Raw genomic sequence first — 17,156 nt, forward strand, 5'->3', positions numbered from 1 at the left:
TGTTTTTTGTAAATTAGTGGCAATAGTCATACACATTAAAGGAGGTTTAGATTTCTCCTTTTGCTTCAAAGTTAAAATATTTTATGCATCACTATGGTGTGGGTGGACAGGTCTTGGGCACTTGGGGATCAAGGTACTGAGCAGGGTCAGGAAGAATGAGCTAATTCTAGGGACAACATTGCCCAGGAAACCAGGAAGTCAATTTGAGCACAGACTAGGAATAGGCAGAGCCAGAAAGCGAGGAGACCAAACAGAGAGCTGAGTTCCAGGACAAGCTGGAGGGAACAGCAAGGCAGTCTAGGATCAGGTTACGCCCACTAGGCTTGTTGTCCTATTTTGGGTCAGGGGTTTATATGGAGGAACTGAAGGGTCAGCTAACCCCAGACAGCCACTCGGGTGCTGGTGAGTGGACACAAGTCTAGGCCCCACTGGAAGCTTCAGGACAGCTTTGATCAGGGTGGCATGCCAAGATGAACAGCTCTTCTGGTCAGGCAGATGCCCCAAGTTTCTCTAAGTGGTCCTCATGGAATTTTTTCAGCAGATTGGAGCATGGGTGTTTTCTGCTGACTCACACATGCAATCGTTGGCCCATATTTTTCCTAGTATATCAAATAGTGCAACTTCCCCCATCTCCACTTTGAATCTGAAATCTTATGGTCCATATACTTCTCCTCTTCCTGGATTGTCTCGGGGAGGGGCGGGGCAGGGTGGGAAGAGAGGTTGGGTATGGGTAGGGCTTTCTGCCCTATGGATTAGGCAGGCCCTGACTGGCATGGGAAAGAATTCTTTATGTATGGCTTAAGTAGTGACACATGGAATATCAGGTGGATTTTCAGTGTCTGTGGGAGTTGTAATTCAAAGTCTACTGGCTTATAATTTGTCAGGTTATGTGCATGGGGCAAAGGAAATGATGATCCACTTTCCTTGAGGGCTGGTCAGCATGGAGATGTTCAGTTGGCAGCCACGCTTTCCGCCCTATAGATTAGGCAGGCCCTGGCTGGCGATGCTGCTCCACCTGCTGCTTATACATGCCTTTTTTGCCCTTTCCAGGTGTTGCTTTAATTCCTCCTGGACTTTCTGAACATGATGTATTTAATCTGTTGCTATGCGATTGTCAGAGTCTGCAGGTAAAGTGGGATGAAACAGGGGTTTAAACCCATAACTTGCAAAGGAAGGGCTTTGCCTGGTTGAGGCATGCTCAGAGTTGTTGTATAAGAATTCTGTAAGTGTTAAAACAACCCAATTGTCTTGGTGAAAAATGAAGGTAAGAGCTAAGATATCATCCTAAGACCTGATTGCTTCTCTTAGCCTGACCATTTGCCTGGGGATGGTAGGCTGACATAAGATGAGCACAGACACCCAGTAGGCACAGGGCTTCACACCAGAACCAGGAGATGAATTGGGCTTCATGAGCTAATGTGGCACAATCTGAGAGGCCATGAAAGTGCACCACATAGCCTCCCACATGTGGTCCAACCACAGCTGGGCTGTATCTTTTGCTGAGGAAAGGCCTGGAACAGGATGCAAAGAGTTGGTCCATTACAGTCAGGATCACAGAGCAACCATTTGAGACTGGATACTGCAGATCATGGATGAGAGGGGTGGAAGAGTTAGAGGAGTTCACAAGGCTTCTGAGGGGGGTCTCTTGGCACTTGTACAAACCTTGCAAGGGTGGGCGAAGGTCTACAGAGTCTTGCACCGTTGCACCCATCAGAAGTAGCAAGAGATGAGGCACTGGGTCTTTTTGGTTCCAGGGTTCCTGTTGGGGGGTGGGGGTGGAGGCAGAGGGGGCAGGGAGGTCATGGTTTAAGTGAAGGATAGGTAGTCTAACCAGACTTGGGGCATGTAGCTTCTATCTCAGATAAATATGACCCCATCCCGGAGCCCAGTGTGTTTGTTGCATAAAGATAGTCTGTTCTTCTGGGGGTATTTTATCTTCTCTCAGGTAGTGACACAGAACATGGAGAGCTAGTCTGTTGGCAGCATAGCACTGATGAAGTTTTGAGGCTTCAAAATCAGGTTAGGTTTGTATAGCAAGAAGGTGTCTGCCTTCCCATTTCTAGGTCTGGGCTGGTAAGTTACCTGGAAGTCAAACTGGGAGAAGATGACTGCTCAAAGTTGTCTCTGATTGAGTGCCTTAGCATTCTGGAAATACTTTAGGTTCTTATGGTTCATGAATGTGAGAGGGGAAGTAGGTAAGTTGGACATCCTTATGAATCCCCAGGCTAGTTTTTCCTAAAGATATTCACTGAGGGTGGCAAGTTCAGTTCCTGACATGGCATCGATGTGTTCTATAAGGATCTTTGCTCCCAACTGTAGGTCAATAGGGCAGTTGTAATCCCAATGTGTGGGGAGGACCTCAACATTCTTCTTCTCAAATACATTAGTGTATTCTAGCCCAACTCAAAAATACCACAATCTTCCCTCTGGGGGCTGTGTTCCCTGTACAACAACAGTGGTCTCGTCTGGTGGGCAGCTGTCCTGGGTTTCCAGTAGTGTTGCCAACAGTACCTGAAATTAAAGTAAACCTCTCGCCCTTTCCATCTGACTAGGGAGTTGTGGCAGATGAGCCAGGGAAATGCCAGCGTCAAGGGGTTATGCAGGGAATTGATTACCCCAAAGCATAGCATCTCATGGTGCCCGAGGTTGTTCATCTCAATAGTGGTGGATCTGCAGCCAGGGGGAGCTAAAGCCTAGGGCTAGTACCTGTGCTGTCCCCAGCAGTATAAAAAGCTGCTCTGTCCTGGCCCCATCAGTACAAAAAGCTGCCCTGGCAAGTAGCTATGGGTTACTCACTGTCAGGAGCTTCTGGGGGCCAGCCACTTGGTACCTTGGGACACTACCCCTTGTGCCAGCTGGACTGCTGAAGCAGCCCTGAGAGTTCTCTGCACCCTCTACCCACAGCAGCAGTCTGGCAGTGGGGGTGGCTGCCTGGCTGTGACCTGCTGCACACCTCCCAGACCCAGATGGGGAGTGCATGGCCAGTAGAGTCATGCCCCTCTGGGCCAGCTGCCAGTGGGCTGTGGCTGCAGGGTTGGCCTTTGTGCGGCACTACTGCAATGTGTGTTCCTGCCTGGCCATCTGGGCAGCTATTGCCTGAAAGATGTTCCCGCTGTAGTGACCCACTTTGAACTGTCAAAGCATGTCTTCCTGGCTCCAATTGCTAGGAGGTCAGCCACCTCCAGCTGGGTCCAAGGTGCAAGCTGAGCAGGCTCCTCTGACTGTGTCCTCCACTGGCCTCCGTAGAAGGAATTCTGGTGTTCCCTATTTGAAAACTGAAAAATCCCTGATAAAAAAATCCCAAAGTCACTCTGTAAAATACCCCAAAATCCATGTTCCTCCACAATTAAAACAAAAGACCACTATATATATATATATATATATATATATATATATATATATGAGAGAGAGAGAGTGATGTGTTGGGCAATGTTTTATTGATTTATCTACAGTGTTAAAGCAATTTGGAAGCCTACCAGTGTCTCTATCATCATAATAAAATTAATTCTAAATACCTATCTGTCTTGGTACTGTTTGCCTTTGGTTTTCTTACCATAGAGCAGTTAGAGCTCCCCCTGACCACTTCACTAACCAAGATGTGGGGACAGCTGCCCCTGCAGCCACAGCTCCTGCCAGCAGGTCTCATCCTGTCTGGCAGCTGGGCATGCAGGGTGTGCGCTGGGGGGATGTGGGGTTTGCAGGAGGGAGTTGGGAAGCAGGGGATGTGGGTAGCTGTGGAAGGATGTGGGGGGCCATGGGGTGTGTGGGTAGGTGTGGAGGGATTGTTCAGGGAGTGAGCAGGGGGCCGCTCAGGAGGGGTGGGTCCCCTGCCCCACCCAGCCCCACCCCCTGATGGCTGCCCCACCTGGCCCCGGCCTCCTGGCACTTAAAAAAAACAAAAGAAAAAGAAAGAAAGAAAGAAAAAAAAGCCTCGTACTCACCAGCAGTACCAGGGGCTGTGGGGGGTCTGGTTGGCAAGGCATCATGCAGCTCCGGCTGTCACCTGGCTCCATGCTGTCAGGGAGCAATGGCAGGGATTGGGGGATTTAGCGGGCAAGTGAGGGATGGGGCTGAGTGGGGCAGGGATCAGGAGGTTCGGGGGGGCAGGCGGGCAATGGGTCTGGGTGGGGCAGCCATTGGGGGACCGGAGGAGTAGGCAGGGCCGGCCCCCATGGTTCCCTCCCCCCTCCTCCAGCCCTCCTACCCCCTACTTACCGGCAGGAGCCCGGGTCCAGTTCCCTGTGGCTGGCACATTGCCTGCCCCACATGGGCAGGCAGGGTGCTTCAGCATCAGGGCAAGGGCCAACCATAGAGGAGCTCTGGCTGGCTACCAGGGCATCTCTGTGGAGGACCCAGCCTCTGGTTGCCTCAGGGCACAGTCTGGAACCATGTCTTGCCCTGCTTTTTTCCCTCTGTGGGTTGTTTTGACCCCTGGATATCCCCTGGGATACATATTTTTGTTCCCGCACATGCCTCTTGCAGTGTCTCAAAGTCCTTTGAGATGCTGCGAGAGGCATATGTGCACTTGTCTGGATGTGCCCCATGAGGCCAAATGCTACCAGTAAGCCATCTATACTTTCAACAGTCTTGGGCTTGGACAGCTTCCTTAACAGGAATTGTAGGGCCTAGGTCATGGTCACATCGATAAGATTGCCTCCTGCCCCAGAATCTATTAAGGTGATTAGAATTGGATATGGTCTGATCTGACTCGGTACCTGGAGGAGGGTATATAGCAGTAACTAAGAGTTGCAAGGATCAGGTATATTATGAATCTCTGTGGTTGAGTAGGCAAAGGGAGTTTGTGATGACCCCGCTTTCCAGGCTGAGGTGGATTATTTCCCTGCTTAGCATTCTTGGGGCATTTGGTAAGTCTGTGTCCAAAGGCCCCACAATGAAGACACAGATTTTGCTGCAGCATCACTCTTCTTCCTCCAGTGTAAAGCAACAGCACCTCCCATTGATGCACATGAGCTTGGGAGTGACTACAGCAGGACAGGGGTACCTCCTTCTGCCTCCACTCCTGGAGTTGTTGGTCAGTGCAGACAGCCAGGTCCACAAAGGTGTCGAACCCTGAAGGCAGTTCCACTCACACAAATCCATCCTTTACTGCAGCCCCCAAAGGAATTGGTAGAGCTGAGACACTTTGTTCTAGTGGGTGTCTGTTGTGTAGGAGTGAAAAAAGGGAAGCATAGGCAGTGGCAGTACCCTTGCCTTAGTGAAGGTTCCTTAACATGGCCTCTGCCATATGGGCCCAGTGTGAGTCACTGAACATAATGGAGAATTCTCAGAGAAATGTCTCCCATTCCTAAAGGTCACTTAGGGAACTGAGGTACTGACTCAGCTGAGACGAATGAGTGGATTTCTGGGACAAACCAGGTCAGGAATCCAGGAGGTCAGTCTGAGCACAGAGTCTAGGAACAGGCTGAATCAGGAAGCTGAGGGAATCAAGCAGATAACAGAGTCTGACGGCAAGCCAAATTGAGATGCCAGGAGATCAAACAAAGAGCAGGGTCTAGGAACAAGTTAAGTCAGGAAACAGGGGGGATCAGACGGAAAGTGGAGTTAGAGAGCAAGCCAAGTCAAGAAGGCAAGAGATCAGATAGAGAGCAGAGTCTAAGTACAAACCAGAAGGAACAGCAAGGCTATCTGGGGTCAAGTTGAGCCCTGTTGCCCAGGTATATATCCTGTTCTGGGTTAGGGGTTTATATGGAGGAACTAGAGAGTCAGCTGATCCCAGCTGGGCAGTTTAGTGCCAGGGGATGGGCACAAGGCTGGGACCTGATGGAGGCTTCAGGATTTCCTGGATCAGCCTGGTTGACTAGCTGTAGGCTGAAAAGCAATGGCTCCAGGTTTGAGACCATGGCTTGACATGCTATAACCTGTGTATATTATTGTATTTGTCCACTTGGAAGAACACACACTTTATCACTGGAGTCAGTGTCTTTATTTGCCGAAGGGTAGCTGTGTTCTAATAGGCTGGGTTTTGTTTGTTTTTTTTAACTCTACAATGGGCACCTCACTTAACTTCTCTGCACCCTCATTTTTTTCCATGTGCAAAATTTAGATGATAATGCTTATTGACCTTTGTGAAGTGCTATAGAAGAGAAGTATACAAGTGACTTGAATTTTATTCCTTACAATGATGGCATTTGCAGATTGCCAATCATGATTGTTGAGACCTTTAAAGACTGAGTGCCCCCCATTTTGTTTGTTGTGTGTGAAAAAGCAGTATGCTAAATCTGTGAGTTTCCTAATTAGAGACAGACACAAGAATTGTGAAATGTTTTGATGTACAAAATAGATGTTATCTGCATTTAATATATAGAATTGTTATTTTCAATTATTCTAAAATGATTACATTCCTCTTTAAATTACACAATTATCTTTTTTTTTTTACACCAATGATGAAAATCTATCCATACAATAGTGGGTACCTGGGAGGGCAGTTCAAATAGACTCCAGTTTCATATAATTTCACAATGATACTTAGATTAGCTGTAACCCAAATACACTAAATGGAGTTCCACAGCTCTACAATGAAAGTAATCCTTGCCCACCACTTTAATATATACTGTATTTACTCAAATTTAAGATGACCCTGAATATAAGACTACCCCCCAATAATTACATTCAATACATTGGGAATTTATAAACGTTAAATGTTTATAAATTTATAAATGGAGGGTCAACTTTACTGCCCGACCCCCACCTGTCCTTGCCCCACTGCTGCAGAGAGGCAGGAAGTGGACAGCAGGTGGGGAGATCAAGTAGCTTGCCCCTCCCTGCCACCTCTGCCTCCTATTTGCTCCCCTGTACCCTTGGCCCTGCCTCTTCACCCTTCACCTTTAGTCCCCCTCTCCCCTTTCCCCTTTCCTCCCAGCCCCTCTGCTCTCCATCTCCTCCTCCCTTACGCTTGCTCTGCACCAGAAGGCTCTATGCATGCTGCTGCCTAGGGCACTGAAAACAGCTCCAGCCCAGGCCAGCCCACTAGCAGCCATATGGACTATGCACCACTGGGCTGGACTGGAGCCATGCTCAGTGCTCCAGGTTACAGCTTGAATGATGCCTGCCGGCAAGGAGCACAGGTAAGGGAGGGAGGGAGAGGGGCAGGCAGGGGAGCAGAGGTTGCATGGCAGGGGGAGATGTAGGAAAGAAACTACAGGGGGAAGATAGTGGGGCTACAGTTGGGGGTGGAGGGGAGGGCACAGGCAGCAGCTGCCATATTGCACTGACTCCAGGGAGGGGCTGGAGGCTGAGCCAAAGCAACCACGTCCCCTTGCCCCCCATTTAAGGTTCTAAATGAGGGGCTTTTTCCTTCATGTAAAATGGGGAGGGGAAATGTCATTTTTGAATTGAGTAAACTGGGTATCATGTAGAGACAAAATAGATAATGGTCTAATTTAAAGAGGAATTTAATACTTTCCGAATAATTGAAAATGCTAATTCTGTATTTGCCCCCAGTTTTCCTAAGTATATTAATTACTTGCTAAAAGTACTGGAGTGCTTGCTAAAACTATCTGAGGCATATCGTTCCAAGTCTGCTGTTTCTGAAGTGCTACTGGAACATCTGTAGTCTAGACAGCTGTGGACACTTTTCCAGTAGTATTCCACAACCAAAAGTTTTAATACCAGACAACTCAAAATTGAATGTTCCATGCCAAAAATTTATTGCATTTTCTCTTACTTAGATGGAGTGAAAACACAGTACTGCCTAAGTCACATGACACTTAAAATAGGAGAATATTTGGGCAAAAAATGGAAAATTATGAGGAAAGGAGGCTGTTTTCATCGTAAAAAGTATGGAGTAGATTAAGCCTAAACCTCCCTCTTCTATCATGATTGAGGATTTTATGTTCTAAAGTCCAAAAGAAAGTTCCTTGCTTTTACAGAACTTCATTAGCATCTATAATTTGGCTTTGCACAAATGGGATTATCAGCATTACATTACCCTTAATTACTTGCAAATCAAATTTATCAAAGGTTTTCTAAGGGTGTAAATCTCCCCAGAGTAGTTTAAATTCAACACCTGTTTTCCCCTAGTGTATTGTACTATTTGCACTATTTCAAAATTTTGGCTCCAGTTCAGGAAATTGTTCTTATTCAGGACACCACTTTAGCATGTGCTTAAAGTTAGGAATGTTCTCAAGTGCTATCTTGAATATAGATGGGTTTAACACCCGCTTTAATGCTTTTCAGAGCTGAAGTCTTTAAACTGTCTGCTTCTAGTATATAAAAAAATTCAGGTAAATACCAACATTTAATCAATATAATAGAAGAGACTGCGTGTATCTACACATGCATATTAGTGTGACACATTGCATCAGAGTTTATTGCTCCTGGGCATCATATTTACACATGCCCAGGACTGCAGCATGTTGAGCCAGGTCAGAGCAGCCCCAGCTAGCAGAGGGTTTAGGGGATCAGCCTGCCCGCCCAAGGTTGCTCCAATTGAGCTCAAATTGCTTTGGAAGGGCTGGCGGGGGCACAAGGATGTTCCAGTGCAGGGCTACCCAGCAGGCAGCCCACAGTGAAGCACCCTTGTGCCCTGGCCAGCTGGGCCAGCATATACACTGTGAAGAGGCTTCCTGTGCTTCTTCATAGAACAAGAATAAAAATCCAGAAAACTTACTGGACTTACAAGAAACAGCACCCTGGAACACTGCAGCCACCGGCTTGCCGGTTTATCAGCCGTCGGCCCAGCCAGATCGGCGTTCACCGCATCCAATGCGCTATTTCCAGCGGTGTGGCCATGCCAGAGAGAGAAAAAGATGGCTAGGGAAAGCAGGAAAGTCCTACCATCCTAGCCTGAAGCTCCAGCTGTGAGAACCCTGGGGACAGGAAGAGGACCAGATCCTGGTCTCAGAGCTTGGAGGAGCTCTAACTATGGAGAATACGTTTGTCAGTGTTCTCCAACTATGGATACTAGAGAACTGGGAAGAGTAGAGCAGCTGCAAGCTGCTCAGTGTGAAAGAAGGTTGTTTTTTCTTTTTCTTTTTTTGCATTTGAGTTACTATTATATAATAGAAAGAGTGCTGACTGACTGATTTAGGACCTTACTGAGTAAAGGGGAGGAACCCCGAGCTGTATAAGTAATATTCGCCTGCAGTGGAGGCAAAGACATTGCCTATCTGTGCCTAGTTTTTTTCCTTTTCCTTTGACTTAAGTTGTTCTTATCCATGAGACTGTGTCCAAACAAGGATCATTCCCTAGACCTTGAGGAAAGGAACCTATACCCGTGAAAAAGAAAATCAAAAGCGCATAGTATTTTAGGACTTTGGGAGTGCCAAACACTTACCTGGGCTGTGCTGTTCTTTGGCTGTTGCAGTTTCCTTTTTTGTCCTAGTGGTGTTTACTGGGTTTACTCTGAGCTCTTTATCTAGAAGTAGCACTGAAAGGACCCTGAGTCAAAGGAAAAAAAAGAACAAAAGAGAAGTAGAACTTCTGTTAACAACTGATAGATTTCCTGCAATATCTTTACACTGGTTGGCATTTGGCTTAGGTGTAAGGGGAGGTTGGAGCCCCAGAAGGAGCAAGCCTAATGTCCTTGAAGTGAACTCTCAGCAAGGTATCACCTCCCAATATTTATAGATTACATCAAGATGTGGCAGGAGAGAACTGGGCAAATACTGCTGTTTGATTTTGCAAGGATAACAAGGCCTTTCCCTCATGGCACAAACTCACTGAGCGCAAGGTCAACAAGGCCCTTGGCCCTACCTTGTGCCCCATGGACATACACTTACACTGCTGTGGAGTAAACAACTCTGCAGCGGGATAGTACTTGTATTTACAATGTATAGATGCTGAGATGTTTACTTGTGGAGCTAATTAGTCTCCTCTGCAGTAAACATATTGTGAAGATGTGCCCACAGAAACATTAGCCTTTAGGCTATTGTTTAAATAAGAATATTGCTCTGAAATGCTGTAGGACCTTATAAGGGAATTTGAAGTCAGTCATTAAGGAAGGAAATAGAAAAAACTTCTGTTGACTACAGTGGGGCTAGGATTCATCTGTCATCTTAAGGAATAGCAATAGGCAAATTTTTATATGCAAATACTTTACTTGATAAAAATAATTCAGAAACAATTAAAAAAAGAATGAAAAGCTGAAAAAGTAAATATTTTGTTTTGACAATTATTAAATTGATTTTTAAGAAGTAAAAAAATCCCGAAATCAAGGATTTTATTTCCAATTGAACAAATTGTTTTATTCAACTAAAATGAGGGTTTGTAGGGGTTTTTTTTTTTGTTTGTGTTTTAGTGCAGAGGGGAGAAGAGGTCCTTTTAGTGAGAAAAAAAAGTTGTAATTTCAGGTTGACCCAAGATGAACATCCCTTTCCCTATGGCTGGAACCCCAGTTGGCACTGGGACACCCAGGGCTCCAAACAGAGAGCAGGTGATGAAGAGGGCACCGCTGAAGTCACTATCCCTGGATGACCTGGGGGTAACTGAAGCCCAGGCCGGCTCCTGCTCCAATCCAGTTAGAAGCTGCAGAGAGTGGATGTGCAGAGTGTCAGTCTTGGGGTCAATGAGTCCCTACTCCCTTCACCCCATTTTCCCCACTGTACATAGGACTCCAGCTGTGGGAGGACCCAGACTTGGTGGTGATGGGAGGGAGTGGGGCAGTTCCTCCTTCCATTGCTTGGTCCTGGCCAGTGGGGAACATCCAGGGGCATGGGCAGGGAGCTGGAACATCAGAAGAGGAACCTATCTACTGCACTGTTCCCAGCCAAGACCAGTATCCTGTGCTGCTGTTCACAGGAGATTTATCTGATTTGGGGATTCAAAAAGGTCCCTGGCAACTGCTGCTGTGGTGCAGTTTATCCACCCAAGGGCCCTGGACTCATATGACCCCCTACAGCACTGGTGGCATCTCCAATACTCGCTAGACTTTTTCATTCAGATAAACCAAATGATCTTGCTTACACATGGCAGTTGACTGGCATAATTAAGGAGGGCTATGTTTTCTGCTACAGCTATTCAGGAACAGTTCCTTTTGCAAATACTCTATTCCAGAGTGATTACTTGTCATGTAGTTGTAATATTATAATCATGACTATCTGGTAATGCTGTTTCTTACTGGAAGCTAGCGGTTGCTTTCTCTAAGTGGGACATGTGCCCTTGCACAGATTTTTCTGTCAAATTGAGTTCCTTGCTACCTACACCACAAATCTCTTCCTAATACTGACCTTTTAACCCCTAAAAATTGTCCTTTAAAGTATTTTTGCTGACTGGAGCTATTAACTTAAATCTAGCTACATACACTCAATGGTCTCTTGAATCTGATTTTAGAGACACATTTTATTTCTACTCCATGTCCAATAGCAATTGTTGATAGTTTAAATTTGGGCTGCTACAGGAAGACGTTTAAGATTTTCTTGACCTGGTTTTCTTCTCATTTACATCTGCTTTGCCGTTGTGCAGCTCCATTGCTTTAAACTGAGTTATTTGTGATTTATAGTAATGTAAGTGATAGGAGCATCAGGCTTGTTGCTTTATAGGTGTCTTTTCTTAAAAGAAAAATAAAATGATTTTAGATAGCATGTAGGAGCAATTGCTTTTAGCAACTAAGGGCACTCATGGATCTAAATGCTCTATTTAGAGCATTCACTAGTTCTAAATCCTGTAGACTATGTATCTGTAGACTATGCAGATTTCCAGAAATTAAAATGTAATATGCTACATGTCTATGGCACCTCTCCTCATAGACTTTTCAAGTGCCTTAAATTCCTTCCAAAACACAGCTCTAAGGGTTCTGACAGTGATGAAAACAAATGTCTGACTCCAAGTCATGTTTTTTAATTAAGACTCCTACATTAGGAAAATCTTAAGTGTGTAGGATGAGAAGATGGGTTATAGGTGGCTTAACTGATGATAGTGATGATGATAAATGTTGATTTAAACCTTCAGAGACCTGTTAGATGTTACGTAATTAATCCTCACTATATCTCTATGAAGTAGGTGGATACAGTGATTATTACCATGGTTTACCAGGGAATGGTTGTTAGACACAAGCATGAAGAAACTGCACGTTTCAACTTCCAGGCCAGATACAGATATTACATTTTTACAGGTATAAAAGTGATGAGAAATCAGTCTATACCCATAATGGAATACAAAACACAATACAGTTCAGCACACAAAACAAGTCTGTACCCATAATAGAGCAGAAGTTCGGCACACAACTATTTCAAAATGGCAGAACCCAGCATAAGACTTGCCACCACCAAAGTGTGAATGTGCATTCTGCTTGCTACCAATCTAAACTACACCACTCGTAGAAAACCACATAACTTAGATCAATTCTGCCATGGGCTTTCTGAATGTTTGTATCTAGTGCCAGAGAACAGGCTTCCCAAATTTCACTGAGGCCAACATGCTAACTATTGCCAGGGGCAACCCAGACCGCATCATTAGAGACTACAAGGCTCTAGGGGCAAAGCTCAAAGAGACAGGGGCACAGGTGGTTTTTTCTTTTATCCTTCCAGCGAGCAGATGTGGACGGTGCCATGAGACATGTATTGGCGAGGTCAACTGGCGGCTTTGGAGCTGGTGTTACCAGGTGGGCCTTGGGTTCTTGGACCATGATCTACATTTCTGCACAGAGGACACATTTGGGTGGGATGGGCTTCATCTCTCCCCAGAAGGTAAACGTGTTTCTTCTTCCAGGTTGGCTGATCTTGTATATCGTACAGCAAGCTTTAAACTAGGTTCGCTGGGGGATGGGGACGCAGAGGAACATGAGGACACTTTGCCGGCAAGCCAGGTGACGCACACAGGTAGTATCCAGGTAAGTGACAAGGGCCAGGGCAGGCTTAAGAACAAGGGGGCAGCACGGGCACCTATAAGGGGCCTCAAATGCCTCTACACAAATGCTCGAAGCATGGAGAATAAGCAGGAGGAACTCACCCTCCTGCTAGCTAGCAAAAACCCAGACCTAGTGGGGCTCATGGAAACCTGGTGGGATTCTACCCATGACTAGGCAGTGGACATCGATGGATACAGGCTGGACAGGTGAGACAGAGCAGGGAAAAGATGTGGGAGGGGTGTAGCACTATACGTCAAAGAGCAATACATGTCCTCTGTGATTAGGATGGGGTCAGAGGAGGGGCAAAATGAGGTCCTCTGGGACAAGCGAGGTGTGGGGAAAATGACTTGATAATGGGCGTCTACTACAGACCACCTGGAATTCTCAGGTCAGCTCACGGAGGCTGTAAAGTCAAGGTTATCATGGGTGACCTAAACTACCCAGACATCTGCTGGGAGGAGCAGTCAGCCAGGTTTGACCACTCACATAGGTTCCTAGCCAGGATACAGGACCTCCACCTAACCCAGGAGGTGCGTAGTCCCACCAGGGAAAATGCCTTGCTGGACTTGGTCCTTGCCACAGGCGACAACCCGGTGAGGGGTCAGTGGGTACCTGGGCGACAGTGATCATTGCTTGCTGGAATTTACTGTCCAGCACAGGGTGGTGAAAGCAAGCAGTAAGGCGAAAGTCCTTGATTTCAGAAGGGCCGACTTCTGTAAGCTAATAAGTTTGAAGAAGATCTAGGAGCTTCAGTGAGCTTCAGTGAGATGGGAGTCCAAGATGGGCAGTTGTTCCTCAAGGAGACAAATCTCCGAGCTCAAAGGGAGTCAGTCCCAATGCACACCAAAGGGAAGCAGGAGTGCTAAGAAACCCCCATGGCTCAGCAAAGGCATCCAGGGATGCCTGAGGTCAAAAAAGGAAGTGTACAAACAGTGGAAGCAAGGGGCTGTCATCAAGAAGGATAACACCTCTGTTGCTCAGGACTGCAGGGAGGCTGTTAGGAAGGCCAAGGCAGAGATGGAGCTAGGACTAGCGACCAGAATTAAGGATAATAAAAAGTCCTTTTTCAAACACATAGGAAGAAGGCGGCATCAGGTAACATGGGGCCCCTACAGGATAGGCTTGGCTATCTAGTGATTGCAGCAAATGAAAAAGCTGATCTCTTTAACAAATTCTTTGCCTCCATATTCCTGAACAGGGACTGGGACATCTCCCCCACTAGAATTGTGGACAGACCCAGGGGAGGCACTGCCAGGGACAACCTAGTTAGGGAACTTGTGGAGGGGCTGGATGTGTTTAAATCAGTAGGACCAGATGCTCTTCACCCGAGGGTGCTGAGGGAACTGGCGGGGGTCATAGTGGGGTCCCTGGCACGGCTCTATGAGCACTTGTGGGGCACTGGCCAGGTACCAGAGGATTGGAAAAGGGCCAATGTGATCCCCATTTACAAGAAGGGGAGAAAGGAGGACCCCGGCAATTATAGGCCAGTCAGTCTTACCTCAGTCCTTGGGAAGGCCTGAAAATTATCAAGGAGCACACCTGCAAGAGCCCAGCAGGGGAGGTAATGCTCAGGGGCAACCAACATGGGTTCAAGGGAAGGTCCTGCCTGACTAACCTGGTTTCTTTTTATGATCGGGTCACAAAGTCCCTGGATGGGGGTGTTGCGGTGGATGTCAACTTCTTGAACTTTAAGAAGGCCTCTGTCACGGTTTCCCACCACATTCTCTTAAAAAAATTTGGTGACTGCAGCAATGATGCCTACACAGTGAGATGGGTGGCAAATTGGCTAGATGGTTGCACCCAGAGAGTGGTGGTGGATGGGTCGTTTTCGACCTGGAGGGATGTGGGCACTGGAGTCCCCCAGGGATTGGTCCTGAGGCCTGTACTGTTTAACATCTTTATCAGTGATCCGGATGTGGGTGTGGAATACATGCTGTCCAAATTCACTGATGACACCAAGTTGTGGGGCGAGATGGGCACACTGGAGGGGAGGGACAGAATCCAACTAGGTCTAGACAGGTTACAGAGGTGGGCGGATGAGAATAGGATGGAATTCAATGCAGACAAGTGCAGGGTGCTGCATCTAGGGAGAAGGAACCAGCAACACACCTATAGGCTGGGAAACATCCTTCTTGTCAGCACAGTGGCAGAAAGAGATCTTGGAGTCATTGTTCACTCCAGGATGAACGTGAGCTGCCAATGGGAGGAAGAATTCAGTAAGGCTACCTGCACCTTGTTGTACATCTACAGATGCATCACAAGCAGGTCCAGGGAGGTGATCCTTCCCCTCTATGCGGCATTGGTCAGGCCACAGTTGGAGTACTGCATTCAGTTTTGGGCGCCGCATTTCAAGAGGGATGTGGCTAGCATTGAGAGGGTCCAGAGGAGGGCCACTCACATGGTCAACCGACATCCCTATGAAGAGAGTCTAAAGGGCCTGAACCTATTCAGCTTCCACAAGAGAATTCTGAGAGGGGAATCTGGTGACCATTTAGAAACTTATCAGGGTGGACCAGCGAAAATTGGGGGAGGCTCTGTTCTGCTCCCAGGCACCACCCGGGGTTACTAGGAATAATGGCCACAAATTGTTAGAGAGAAGGTTCAGGCTGGACATCAGGAGACATTACTTTACAATTAGGGCTGCCAGGCTCTGGAATGGGCTCCCAAGTGAGGTGGTACTCTCTCCTGCTTTGGGGGTCTTCAAGAGGAGGCTGGACAGATATTTGGCTGGGATGACCCCGGCACTTGTTCTTGCCTGGGGTAGGGGGTCGGACCTGATGATCTGTTTAGGTCCCTTCCGACCTCAAGTAGTATGATACTATAATACTAAATATGTCAATTACAACTGGCATTCCTTACAGGTTCTGCTGTGTTTGATGGACCACAAGAAACACTTCTTTGGGAGGAAATGGAAAGATACATGATGCTAGCATACTGAAGAGATCTGGAATTTACATGCCAGAACAAGCTAGGACCTTCATCCCTCCTATTGTTAAGAGTATGATATAAGTACCCACTTATACCCCTATGTCCTAGCATAAGCTGTTATGGGCAGATTCTGGGCAGATCACAGCAGGACTTGTTTGGTCAAGCTAGTGGGGCTGATCATTTTTACTTTTGCTGCTGGTGTTGGCTAAGGACCTCACCTCTGGCTGAGAACTCTAGCCTGCACTGCAGCCAGGCTAATAGACAATAGACACCCTGAGGCTACTAGGGCTTGTCGTAAATGCAAGAGCAAAGAAAGTTAAACAAATAAACTAGCACTTAGCTGTTTTCCAGCAGGTGCTCCCAGGCTTCTCCTTCTGGCTGCCTCATCTGTCAGGCTTTGCAGAGCCTGTGGGTTTGTGCAAACAAAACAAATAAACAAAACAAAAGGAGCAAGCAAGCAAACAAATGAGCAGGCAGGAGTCCTGCCCTCATCTACTCCCTGCAGCTGCCTTATCCCTGGTAATCCCAGACAGCCTGCTCTGGGCCAGGTGCAGCCCCTTGAGGCTGTCTTTTATTTTTCTCCCTGCTGGTGCTGACCCATGTGGCTGACTCTTCTTCATTCATCACACCTGTGTCAGATCCCTTGCTGGGAGACTTACTGTGTCTCGGACCTGGTTCCCCAGTTTTCAGTGAGTCCTTCCAAGTCTGGGGTGGGCATGAGCAGGTGCTTCCAGGGTGTGGGGCTGTTCAGACTCCCCCACATCTATAGTAACAGGGCCCTGCCTTGTCACACCTGGGCATAACATAGCGTGACAAAATCTCCAACTTCATTGTTCTGGAATGGGTCAGGATACCCAGTCTGTACCTAGGTCCTGAGACAGAGATGCCTTCATTGGTTAGGATATGTGAATTGTATGAGCAGTGGCCAGATCCCCAAAGACATACTCTATGATGAGCTGGCCACTGGCAAATGTCAACTTGGACAGCGCAAACTCTGTTTTGTTGATGTTTGCAAGGTAAACCTACATGAGCTGCACATTGATGGCTAATGCTGGGAATCAGTTGTTCTGGACTGCCATGAGTAGAAAGCCACCGTGAAGCAGGACTATGTCGCTTAGAGATGGAGCGGGTCAATGATGAGACACAGAAGAGGCATCAGAGCCAGGCAAGACAAGAAAGTATTCAGCATGCTGGCTTGAGCTCAAGCGAGATTTATGTGCAACTTGTTATGCGTTGGACTCCTCAGGTAGTCAAGAAGCTGTGGTGGTACCCAGTTATCCACCAAAGGCAAAATCCTCATGGTCTCCCAAGACTGATGGCTGTGTACGATGAATGATGAAGTGCCCACTGTTACTTTTGGGGGATCCAGCCTACCTTCTTCTTTCATGGCTTATGGAAACTGTGGGTCCCTTACTGAATGGGG

The 17,156-nt window shown here is 47.1% G+C and overlaps 1 long non-coding RNA gene across 1 annotated transcript; it reads right to left on the bottom strand.

The window, feature by feature from the left end:
* Positions 1 to 95: 95 nt before the first annotated feature.
* Positions 96 to 9,363, bottom strand: LOC149873433 (uncharacterized). Its single transcript, XR_016441981.1, has 3 exons — positions 9,296 to 9,363; positions 3,942 to 4,014; positions 96 to 3,286 (listed from the first exon to the last, which is right to left on the bottom strand). It is a non-coding gene; the product is annotated as an uncharacterized LOC149873433 (long non-coding RNA).
* Positions 9,364 to 17,156: the final 7,793 nt, after the last annotated feature.

This window comes from Crocodylus siamensis, chromosome 1 (genome assembly GCF_052110815.1).
Source record: "Crocodylus siamensis isolate JL-2025a chromosome 1, ASM5211081v1, whole genome shotgun sequence".
In the NCBI taxonomy this organism is placed as follows: domain Eukaryota; kingdom Metazoa; phylum Chordata; order Crocodylia; family Crocodylidae; genus Crocodylus; species Crocodylus siamensis.